The following is a 12844-nucleotide window of genomic DNA, read 5'->3' as shown; positions in this document are numbered from 1 at the left end:
GCCGCTCTTCATGGCGGTGCACGGGCCTCTCATTATCACGGCCTCTCCCGTCGCGGAGCACAGGCTCCAGATGCGCAGGCTCAGTAATTGTGGCTCACGGGCCCAGTTGCTCCGCGGCATGTGGGATCTTCCCAGACCAGGGCTCGAACCCGTGTCCCCTGCGTTGGCAGGCAGATTCTCAACCCCTGCGCCACCAGGGAAGCCCTCTGCGCCCTTTTTTGATATGACTTGCCTTTTGCCCCAACGTGCCACGTTTCGTGTCCTCTTCTCTCTGTTCATGCTTTTCGGTCTGCTTGAAATGGCATTTTGCTGCTTGATCGGAGGAAACTGAGGCTTCGGAAGTTGAAACGTTTGCTCTGGAATTTTAACGTGGCATTTGGACACCAGCCTGTGTCCTTTCTGAGGTACCACACACAGCAGGCTGACCGTCAGCCTGACCTTGCAGGGGCCCTCTTTTACCCATCTTTATATCATGCCAAGTTTGAGTTATTATAAGGCTGTGAATTCTGAATTTTTTTTTTTAAGCCAGAATCCTGATCCTGAAGTCTTTATTTCAGAGCAAGTGTTGTCTCCTTCAAAAGAGTCACCTGAGGAAGCCCTGTACCTTCTCCTGCGAGTTGCTGACATCGTTCACAGCATTTTGGATCTCTTCTCTAGAGCTGCTTTTAGTAGCACATTCTTTTGAATATATTTAGTGGGGGAATTTAAGGATAGATTAAACTTCTTTAGAACTAGATGTCGGAAATGAGCCAGGCATATTCAGTAAGGGATTGAGCTGCTGGCGACCACCTCGGTTAGGAGCGCTGTAACTACCATCCTTCTGGCTCTGACTGCCGTTAGTTCCAGGAGAAGTCCCCGAAGTGGTTCCATCATTAGAGTGTTCAACATCCTTAGGCGACTGCTTGCATAGGAAGAACGCTCGTTTTATGCATTATTAAAAGAACAGGGAAAATAATTTAGTATTTATGCCTCACACTGCTGTGTACATTTTCCTGTCTCATGTTCCTTAATTTATGTGCCAGCAGGACTTTTCTGCCGAGTGTCCTGATTGGTCATGGGCTGGCCCCAGCTGATCTCTAAGCGATTCCCTGCCCTCCGCGGCCTCTCTCTGCTCCAGGCTGACCGGTGGCTCCCTGCTGCACGAGCGTGTCACAGCCGTGTGTGTGTCTTTCACACAGTCTCCCATCTGGCCCTGCTCCTGGTCTGTACGCACACGCTCCTGTCCCAGGCGCCTGTTGAAGGCCCACGCAGCTGTCTCCGTCGAGCTGAGACTTGACGCGGTGTCAGCCTCCTTTAACTCTCGGTATTATTAGTTTTCTGTGACTGCTGTAACAGATTACCACAAACGGAGCACCTCCAGATGACACTGATTCACCTACAGCTCTGGAGGTCAGAAGTCCAAAGTGGCCTCAGTGGGCTGAAATCAAGGTGTTGGCTGGCTTCCTTCCTGGAAGCAAGTAGGTTTCCCTGCCCCTTCCAGCTTCTAGAAGCCCCTGAGTTCCTCGGCTAGGGGCCTCCTTCCATCTTCAAAGCCAGCAGTGGCTGGTGGAGTCTTTCTCACACTCTGTCACTCTGACGCTGTCTCAGTCTGCATGGGCTGCCGTGACAATACCACAGTGTGGGAGGCTTAAACCACAGACATTTGTCTCACAGTGCTGGAGGCTGCAAGTCTGAGATCAGGGTGCCGGCATGCTCTTGTTCTGGTGAAGGGTGTCTCCCTGGCCTGCAGAGAGCCGCCTTCTCACCGCGTCCCCACGTGGTGGAGAAAGAGAGAGACAGAGAGCGTAGGCATGCTAGAGTGAGCAGGCTCTGGACACTAGTCGTATCTTGATGGCCCTCCCCTCTGAAGCACATCTAAACTTCATTATCTCCCAAAGGCCCACCCCCCACATACCATCATACTGGGGGTTAAGGCTTCAACGTATGAATTTGATTGGGGGGAGGAGGGGAATGACACACAGTTCAGTCCCTAGCAGACACTGACTCTTCTGCTTCCCTCTTCCACATCTAAGGACCTGTGATTACATTGGGCCCACCCAGTGATCCAGGATAATCTTCCCATCTCCAGTTGAGCTGATTAACAACTTGAATTCCATCTGCAACCTCGGATGGCACAGTATCCCTGCCTGCAGGGGTTAGGAGTGTACATCTTTGTCGGGGAGGGGACAGCATTCTGCTGAACACAGTCCCCCTCTGAATTGTGAGTTTTGAGGTTGAATCAGTTTTGATTTTTCTTTCAGCCAAAACTGAAAGAGTATCTAATATGCAGACTCTACTCTCTCTTTAAATCTTGCTCTTTATAAATAGTTTTATGTCTGTTGATCTTTGCCCCCCAGTTAGATGACAAGCCCTGAGATCCATGACCTGTTCTGAAAGGCGGTGTGGTTTAGGAGAAAGAGCACATGGGTGTTAGGATCCAGGAATCCTGGAGTCAAAGCTGGCGGTGCCGCTCAGAAAGTCTGTGACGCCGGCAAAGTTGTTTATCTTTCTGAGCCTCAGTTTCCTCATATGTAAAAGGAGAGTATTAATATTTCATGGGCTTGTTAGTGACGAGTAACTGAGGTAACATGAAAAAGTGACAGATGTGGTTCTGGACACATGAACAGCACGACAGCTGCAAATGTACCTCCTGTGTGTCCCTGCAGTGGTCAGCACAGAGGCCGGCAGACACATAGTACATGTCAGTAGTATTCATTTGTATGTTATTACATTTCTGCTGTAAGTTCTTACACTCTCCTCTTAGTGTAGGAGAGATCAACTTAAAATTTTAGGGGTAAACAGGATTTATACAGATTTATGTATGTGGAAGGGGCAGGGGAGTGGTTGAGATGCCTTGGAGTAGCCAGCTGTGTCATTTACAGCCTGTGAGCTAAGCATGGTTTTTAGCATCTTAGCACATATATACCCAATAACCTCTGTATTGCCTCTTGGTGCCTACAAAATCCTTTAATCTCTCTCTCTTGCTTTTAGGAAAAGTTTGCCAACCCCCGTTTTAGAGTTGCGGTTCTGAAACTTGAGAGCACCCCAGAGTCCCTTGGAGATCTTGTTAAAACACAGATTGCTGGTCTCTACCCTCAGAGTTTCCGGCTCAGTAGGTCCAGGATGGAGCCTGAGTATTTGCTAGTTGAATAAGTTCCCAGGTGATGGTGAAGCTGCTGGTCTTGAAAATACCACCTTAGACACCCCTGCCCCCTCCCCCCGACTTTAAACATTGGACTGAGCCAAAAGGTTATCAGTATGTTCCCAATATATGCAAAACAATACTTTTCTTACACAATAGCAAGTACACTATGTTTGCTCCCAGTTTTCAAAAGGATAACAACACAGCTGGATGTATTTTCTAGAACGTCTTGTGTACAGGTTTGCAAAAGCAGTTATGATGATGATTTGTTGAGAAACTGTTTCTACAGTAATTTTTCCCACTTACAATAGACTATCTGACCTCTTTAAAAAAAAAAAAAAAAACCCAGTTCATATTTATTCTAATACTGTTCTTAGTCTAAACTTTCCCAATCTCTGTCTCAGCTCATAGGTGTTTTTTTTCCCCCCCAAGAAGTTGATGCTAACATTTTTCAGCTATTTGACATATCAGTGGGTGGAAAAATTCATCTTTATCAAGAAGGAAGCAACAAGAGACTTTGATTTTCACTTCTCTAGAATTACTGTATCTTAAAGACTTGGTGGAGCTATTCTTACTGAGAGTGGGATATCCCTTCTTTACCCTTTTTTAGAGAAATTGGCACATCCTGGAAATGAAAAATGCAAAGAAAGAAATGCTAATTTTCCGTCAAACCCTTACCATCTTCTGCCTACAAAAGAAAGTGAGAATTTTTGTGTGTGTTTCTCCCTGTTGTTTGCAATGCTAATTAGGATGTGGCTATTAAATTAACACAGAATTGTTTCTATTACCATATCATAATTAGGATAGAGCAGTTCAGAAGAAATATATGTAATTGTTTAGGAAGTGAAATTTCATTGTGCGTTAAGAAGGTACTGTATCTGGCATGACTTCCCACCTGTTACATAAGAGAATAACTAAATTATAATCCGCAGTGTTTGTCAAGAATAAAGTGAAGCTGGTTTTCTGCTACTTTGTTGTGGCCTTGAAAGCTGGTGCATGGAGTTTTTAGAAAGCAGTTTGGTCGTGCACATCAAGAAAAATAAAATCTTTACTGGGGATGCTCATTGCGTTGTTGCATTGCTTATCAAAGTGAAAAACTGAAAGCCTCCTGTAACTAAATTAGAATATAGCTACTTGATGGAATTACGGTTATGTAGCAACGTGAAGAAAAATTCTTATGATGAAGTCTTCAGACAGTAAAACTGAGGGTACAAAGGATGTGTGTATACCGTATCTGTGATTAAAAAAAAGAATAGATTGTAACAAATGATGATAAAGCAAAGAAAATACATCTGTATTGATGTACTTTCATAAATTTGAGTGGAAACATAACAATAATAAAAAATCTCACACTCACATAGAGTATTGATTGTAGGCCAAGCACTGTGCTAATAAATAAATGCATAAGTTTAATCCTCACACCAGCTCTGTGAGTTAGGTACTATCAGTAACTCCATTTACAGATGAGGTCAGTGAGGCACAGAGGAGTGATTGACCCAGGGCTGTCTAGCTGGCAGTTAGAGGAGCTGAGATTCAAAACCGGATGTGCTTCCCAGTCTCTCCTTGTGCCCACGGCGCCACACTGCCTGGATGTGAGCAAGGGTGCACAGGGGAGAAACACCGAGCAGTGACGCCATAGGAGCATCTTAGGTGTCATATGGCTGATGAAAAACCTCCAGGTGGTTTTGCTTGGTCACAAGTTCAGTGGGAGCCAGTACGTGACAGGTGTGCCAAAGGTGAGCACAGGTGACCTTAGGGAAGTATGTAGTGCTGCTAAAAAAGGTAGTTAGTTGTCCCACTATTGTGCTGTAAGAGCAACATTTTAGGAGGAAGCTCATGTTAGAGCTGGACACCTTGTGGTAGGAGGGGACCTAGGATGTCTTTGCTTGGGGAGAGTGGGAGAAGGCGCATCTGAAGGCTTTCCTCTGGCATGAGGAAGTGAGACATGTTATCTGTTCCCCTCTCCTGGGTAGTTTCATGAGAGTAGGTTTTGACTCATATCTGAGGGGGAAGTTAGCTGGGGGAGCAGCCCCAGCGGTGAGCTGGGTGTGGGAAGGGTCCCGGCGGAGGGCTGGTTGGTGGCCCTCTGTCTCTAGGGAAGTCGCGGGGGTGGGGGGAACGTGCACTCGGAGACCTTGAGACGTCTTCCGGTGATGAGGCTCTGAGATTCTCGTTGTCTCTTCTCTGATGGCTAAGGATAATGATTGGAACTTAGAAGGCTAATTTGTGGAATCCCGGCAGCTGTGATCAACATATTCATCATGGAAGGATAGCTCATCCGAAGGTATGCTGAGATCTGTGACTTAATGTCCCAAGTATTAACTTGAATTATACGTGGTTCGTACATACTCAAATATGATCATACTTAATTAAATTTGATTAACATGGTCATCATATTTTTTGGTAGGGGATTTATGCTCATCTAGGCTGGGGCTTTTTACCTGGTGTGTTGGGTCTATGGACAGGCCTAAAGGGTCCTTGTATCCCAAAAATTGTACAAAAAATTATGCAAGGATACCTTTTCCTAAAAAGATAATCCACAGTGTTCTTCTCATTTTTATTGTTGTCTGTGATAATGAGAAGATTAAAGAACCACTCATGTAGCCAAACCCCCATGGTTTGTGGATGGGGATACCATCACAGAGTTGGCTATTTGCCTTACTTACCGTAAAACACTGACTATGTTATTTAGCAAATATGTTTGAATGTGTTTCCTCATCTGTAAAATCCTGCAGAGTTGTGGTGACGATGAAGGAGACTCTGTAAATGGGTGAAGTCTCCCCTCCGTGAATGGCTGTTGTTACATGGGCTTTGAGACCACTGATTTTCAGGGGGCTACTTGTCCCTGAGGCCACAGGAGTCACTTCTCTCCTGGTCTGCTGTGCTCTCCGTGGAGGTGGGCTGGGGGCGTCTGCTGTAAGTGATGGAAATTGTATCCCTCAGGTACAGTGAGGTAAAAACAGAGGGGGAAAGGCTGAGCACGCCATGTAGTGGCCACACGCACGTCCTGTAACGTAGCTCATCAGATGGCTTTGCCAGCAAAGGGCGTCAGTGTGATCGATGTAGTTTCTAATCGCTGGTGGTCCACATCCAGCAGATGTTGACTCACCTCCCTGTTGTGCCTGCCCGGCCTCTGGGGCCTCCCGGCTCACGGGGGGCCCTGCCAGTTCATTAGCAGGAGCCCCTGTCTCCTCTGACTTGAAGGAGCTCCTAGGATAAGGCGAGTTGGATGAGGCAAGCAGCTGGCAGCCCAGTTTTAATCTCACCCTCTGTTGGATTCTGAAGGAAAATTCCTGTAAGCTTCTCCTCTGAGAAGCCTTTCCTGTCCGCAGGCCCCAGGAAATGTCCTCTTTTCCCCCTCCTGTCATGTATACCACGTGGATTGTTATTGCATGTTTATCTTTGTCTTGCTAATTTGTTTTTGTCTTGCTAAATTGTGTGTTGGCTGGTACCAAGCCTGGTTCATCTTTGTCCCCTCCAATTTCACTTTTCTTAAATGCAAGTCTTATCCTGTCAGTTTGCAACCTTTTGGGGGTGCTTGGGATGAAGTCCTTCCCCTGGCCCCCTCCTGCCTCTCCAGCCACGTCATCTGTGGACTCTCCCCGTGCTCTGGCCGTACCAGGCACCCCGAATTCCTCCAGGGTCATCCTCGTTACAACCTGTCTTTGCGCCAAATTGATTGGTGTGTGCGTGTTCTCTCATTGGAAGCTGTTCCTTGGATGCAGGGGCTCCATGTCCTGAATCTTTGCATTCGTTAGTGCTTGCGGCGCAGTAGGCTTTTGCCACGATTGGATTCTATGCTGGCATCCAGGGAAGTTCTCGACTGATGGGGTATTCAGGAAATACAGGATGGATCGATAACGTTGAACGTTGATAGGTTTCTGTCATCTGAGCCTACAACATCGCTAAAGAGGGACAGAGAGAACCAGTGTAAACAGTACATCATCCAGTAGGTCAGTCTTGATCCCTTAGCACTCCCCGTCCCCCCAGGTGTGCTGCTGCAGGAATTTTAGCGAGAAGTAACTGGGGTTGTGTTCAGTTATTCACACAGACTCCAAGTGTCATTTTGTTGTCCTTCATATAGGGCAGGATCAAAGGATATCAGGCGATCACAGACAGCAGTTTACACATTTTAATAGTCAGCCCACACCTTGACCTTCTTAACTCCATTGCTGGCTGCCTGTGCCAGACATCACCAGTCCAGGTACATCCTGTGTTAACAATCAAGAGGTCTCCATAAGGTCAGAGGGAACGCCCCAGGAAAGTCTTGATGGATATGAGTTTTGCATGAAGTTTTGAAAGTCGCAGGGGGACTTCCCTGGTGGCGCAGCGGTTAAGAATCCGCCTGCCAACGCAGGGGACACGGGTTCGAGCCCTGGTCTGGGAAGATCCCACAGGCCGCGGAGCAACTAAGCCCGTGTGCCGCAACTACTGAGCCTGAGCTCTAGAGCCCGTGAGCCACAACTACTGAGCCCACAAGCTACAACTGCTGAAGCCCGCATGCCTAGAGCCCGTGCTCTGCAGCAAGAGAAGCCACCGCAATGGGAAGTCTGCGCACCGCGACGAAAAGTAGCCCCCGCTCGCCGCAACTAGAGAAAGCCCTCGCGCACAGCAACGAAGACCCAGCGCAGCCAAAAATAAATAATTTATTTTAAAATAAAAAAGAAAGAAAGAAAGTAGGGGGAGCACAGAGTGTTGGAGAGTGGTGGAATGGCGATGGTGAAGCCCCAGGGGCAAGGCCATCTTTCCATGTGCCCGGCTTGAGCGGGGCCCTGAGGGCTTGTCAAATCGGGTGGGCGTTCTCATCAGACCCTTGGTGGTGGGTGCTCGTGTCTTACCAGAGACGATGCAGGTGCTCAGGTTAGGTTGCAAAAGCTGTCTCTATCATGTCAACTTGTGCAGGAGAAACTGGTGGAGAAAGACAGATTCTGATACCCTCAGTAGGCATGGAGAACCAAGGTAACTGAGCCGTTGGGGCTGACATTTCAGGTTTCTCTAGTTTGTTTATTCCTTGTGTTGTTGTTTTCTGATTATAAAGATAATATGAGCTTAGTTTAGACATTTAAAAAATTCAGAAAAGCATTAGAACGAAGTCACAGCCCGGCCAGACGCCACCCTCTGTGAGATGGGAGGGGCCGAGCTGCATTCTTGGTCTGAGGTCCTCCGGGCTGTGACCCTGGCCATTCGGAGCTTCTGCCTGGCCTAGGTATCTCCGCCACCACAGTCTGTCCCCTCCTCTGCGCAATGCCCCTCAAGGAGGGTACAACGATGCACGGAAAGCACCTGGCCTGCACCAGCCTCCGGGTGCCGAGCACCTGCTCTTTTATCACCACCTTAGCATTTTGATGTCCTTTCCTTTCGGCCTTTCTCTACATTTTACCTTTTACAAAATTGAGATGAAATACATAGTCTGTGTCCTGCCCTTTTTTACTTGGCATTCTATCCTGACCATGTTCCTACGTCATGATTTTAAAAGCTTACCTCATATTCCATTTTGTAGAGACACTGTTCTTTAACCATTTCCATTTTGTTGGAGCTTAATACATTTTCAGTCTATCCGTTGTTCTGTACATACATCTCTGATCACTTGATTATTTCTTTAGGATAGATTTCTAGAAGTGGGAGGGGATGGCAAAAAATGTTTTTAGAACTTTTAATGCAGATTACCAAATTGTGAATGGAAAGGTTTTTATCTGGGATGAGTCTAGAAATAAAGTGCTAAAAATGGTTTTCTCCCATGAGGTGTTCACAGGGTAGAGATCCTGTTGAGAAGTGGGGATTATCTTTGACTCCAGGAAATTGCTTTCCCAGGAGCTGTCTGCCGAGAGTTAGATCAGGTGATGTGCGGGGCTGACAGCTTGAGGGGAAGTGGCCTGGCCTCCTTGACACTGAGTCATACAGATTATCCTGACATTACAATTGCGGCTCACATTTGAATATTAATCCTCATCTGGGGGGGTCTTTATAAAGCTCTACTGCAGAGAACATATGTCTCTCCTAAACCGTGCCCTTGGCGGGGCTGTCTGTGTGGATGGTTGGCGTGTGCAGTGATGTGGATGAGTTTACCTCAGCCTGACCCCTGCCTGGCCAGGAGCGGGGGGTTGGAGGGTCCTGGCCAAGGCGAGCACCGTCAGGCTGCCTCCCCCTCCCCCTCCAACATGTACCCCCATTTGTCTCTGGTTAGGGCACTTGGACTTTGGATTGCCAGTGCGTGTGCTTGGCTGGAGGATTGTAGCACATTTCTGTTAGCCTAGAGCCGAGAATAGTGACTGTGTGGCGAGCAAATGAAGAAACGCTTCCTCGCCTGGTTGGGAGGACTTGCGCGGACCGGAGGCTGGAAAGCTGAGTTCTAGTTCTCGAACTGCTGCCAACTAGCTGTGTGAGCTTGAGCAAGTCAGTGCCCGCTCTGAGCTTTGGCGTCCTTGTCTGTAAAGGACCGGCTTTCTTTTCGGGATCCTTCGGACTGTAAAGACCCAGGAGCGGCCCCAGGTGGGTAGGACAGTGAGGCTGGTGCTGCCCTGAGATGGCTTTGCGTCGGGAGCTGGGTGCAGGCGGAGGCTCGAAGACTGAGAAAGTGTTCACAGCCTCTGAACACACAGGACTCCTTGCTGTTCCCCTGGGGTTGATACCTTCCTGTTCCTGCTCGTCTCTGTCTGGAAATTCCCAGCTGACCTTGGAGCCTCAGCTCAAACGTCCCCTTCTTGGCGTCTCTGAATCCTCAGCCCCAGCACATCACAGGCCATCGTGCACGGGTTGGTGCATCTGTCCTGAGACATGGGTCGCACTCGTCTCGTGTGCACCCAGCACACCATCACAGCCCGCTGCAGGCTGGCAGCGAGGAGCAGGCATCAGGTGGACTTAAAGCTGGCGGAGATGAGTTGGCCATGGGACCCTTCTTGTCCTTCGGCAGCACTGGGCAGGTGGCTGGCTCCCCCGCCGTGCTGTGGCCCATTGAGCAGGAGTAAAAAGGCTGCCTTTTCCCCATTTGGGTCCAACAATTTTGCTTGAACTATATGCACTGGGCCTTCTTCTTGGTATCAGGGTTTTTTTTGTTTTTTTTTTCTGTACGCGGGCCTCTCACCGCTGTGGCCTCTCCCGTTGCGGAGCATAGGCTCCGGACGCACAGGCCCAGCGGCCATGGCTCACGGGCCCAGCCGCTCCGCGGCATGTGGGATCTTCCCAGACCGGGGCACGAACCCGTGTCCCCTGCATCGGCAGGCGGACTCTCAGCCACTGCGCCACCAGGGCAGCCCGTATCCGTTTTTAAAAATGACATAATCAAGTAAACTAGAAGGCACACAACAAGGCCCAACCCTCACCTCTAAATGCAACGTGTGCACATGCTCGCTGGCTCCGTAGCAGAGTTTTCTGTTAGTCTTTCATTTCATCCCCTTGCATGGATTGGTGGAAGGTCTGACCTTTGTGTAGTGAGGTGTGGGAAATGGGAGGCTGTGGGATTAGAACTGGGGAGAAACGGGGTCTCATCTGCTGTGGTCTCAGCAACTCCGGTTCTCATTTTCCCAAGTCCCTCCCACATCAAAGATTCTTGGGTCTGGTTCATTAATAAGAACCAGAGTTAAAGATACAGTTGAATAAGGGGGAGGTGGGAGAGTGAGCTCTTTTTAGAAGAACAGTTTTGACAGTTCTGTAAATAAGAGATGATAGAGCCAGTTGGGATTCTTTCCAGAAAGTTTATTCCCTAGCCATTTATTTTAGGTTCCTATTTTAAATTTAGTTTTGGCTAAAGGAAAATAAAGATACTCAAGGACTTTCTAGTAGGAACATCTCAGACTTTGGGTGACGTGGAGCAGTAGGCCAGTCGGATACTGTGTAGTTATGGGGCGTTTACTGTCCTGACAGTGGGCACCAGGCAAGCTGTTACAGGGAGACACGGAGAGACACGGGGCTGTGGTCATTATCAAGAAGCTTCAAAGTTGTTTGCAAGAAGAGAAATTTGTCTTAGAAACTCCAACTAGATCAGCGTAAAGAGGTTCCCACTGACCTAAGCTGGGACAGTTTGAGCATCAGAAAACAGTGATCACAGTAGATCAAAATGATTTAAATATAAATACATGAGATGGCGGTGACGATGATCCAGAACACTCATTGATCACCACTGGGGTTGCTGGGATCAACACATTATTTTGCAGATTTAAAAGGGAAAGAGGGGCTTCCTTGGTGGCGCAGTGGTTGAGAGTCCGCCTGCCGATGCAGGGGACGCGGGTTCGTGCCCCGGTCTGGGAAGATCCCACATGCCGCGGAGCGGCTGGGCCCGTGAGCCATGGCCGCTGGGCCTGCGTGTCCGGAGCCTGTGCTCCGCGACGGGAGAGGCCACAGCGGTGAGAGGCCCACGTACCGCAAAAAAAAAAAAAAAGGGAAAGAATTTTTATAAAAAAACGTGACCGATACCATGTGGTCAGTTGAAAGGCCCAGAAGAAGGGATGAAAGGAAGTGCATCTGTCCTTCCTGGTGCCAGAACCGGAAGCCTCACTGGCTGTTTCTCCTCTGTGCTGGTTTGCTGGACTGCCCGTGGAGAGAAGGCAGGTTCCTCTCTCCAAGGTTGTCACAGGCTGGGGGCAGCCTGCGTGAACACAGGATGGATTTGACCCTTCCCCACCTTCTTCCAGCTGTGTGATCCTGAGCAAATCATTAAACCCCTCTGAACCCCACTTTACTCAACAGGTAGTAAGGACGATGCTTTGACACCTTATAGTCTTATTAAGTTTCATTGAACGAAAGGCTTGTAGGCCACCTCACGGCCTTTACTGAAGCTGATTCTCTCCCTCCTCCCTCTGGGTGCTCACCTAGAGCAGCTGTGAGGGTCCAGGATCATTTTGAAGGCAGTACTTGGCTCCCGAGGTGACTTTAGCCTCCGCATTCCTGTTTCTGTCTCCCAGGGGAGTGACATCAGCACCAGATGTCTGCTTGTGGCTGCCACACCCTTCCAAAACCACACTGGAATTGCCCACATCTTGACGACCAATTTTGAAATAGTTATAAAATAGCGTGTGGTTTGAAAGGAACTGCCCTTCACTGTTGACCACATGTTCTAGAATTATAAGTCGAACAAAATAGGTGTAACTGATCCACCTCTGAAATGGAATTTTAAAAATTTAAAACTTGGGTACTTTTGGTTTTGGCAAGGTAAGCTGTTTTTAGAAGGAAACACACATCAGTGTAGTAGAGTGGGGGACAGATGGGCGTCGGGATCAGACAGACTTGGGTTTGCACCACAGCTCTGCCACTTTCTGGCCCTGTTTCCTAGGACAGCTTACTTGATCTCCTTGAGTCCCAGTTTCCTTTCAGCATTGTGAGAAATAATGCATGTCATATATAAGTTGTTGTGAAGTCTAGAAAAAAACATATGGAAACCATTTGTGCTCAGTATAGATGACATCTGTGCTGCTGTTAACTATTGTCAGTTCTGGTGGGCGTGTATGTGTTGGGTGTGGTTGAACTGCCTATCCTCACCCACATTCTTTGATTCTTACCTTAACCCTGTGAGTATCTCCCAGCGGGGTCTTTGTCCTTCACGTGGCTGAGACAGCGCCAGAGGGAGTAAATACGTGTGTTACCAGGTCGTGCACGTTTACTGGGAGGCATAGGCTCGAAGCCCAGACCTTCTGAGGGCTCTTCCTGCTCTGCTGCCCCTTCGTCACGCTGTGTGTGTGTGTGTGTGTGTGTGTGTGTGTGTGTGTGTGTGTGTGTGTGTGTTTCTGCCTC

General features: G+C 48.4%; 1 protein-coding gene across 13 annotated transcripts in view; it reads left to right on the top strand.

Moving 5' to 3' along the window:
• The window catches only part of ASAP2 (ArfGAP with SH3 domain, ankyrin repeat and PH domain 2), a 156728-nt gene that overhangs the window by 57837 nt on the left and 86047 nt on the right, over window positions 1–12844 (top strand). The gene's annotated exons all lie outside the window — the stretch shown is intronic.

This window comes from Pseudorca crassidens, chromosome 14 (genome assembly GCF_039906515.1).
Source record: "Pseudorca crassidens isolate mPseCra1 chromosome 14, mPseCra1.hap1, whole genome shotgun sequence".
Classification (NCBI taxonomy): domain Eukaryota; kingdom Metazoa; phylum Chordata; class Mammalia; order Artiodactyla; family Delphinidae; genus Pseudorca; species Pseudorca crassidens.
This window is presented reverse-complemented; position numbering and strand designations above follow the sequence as displayed.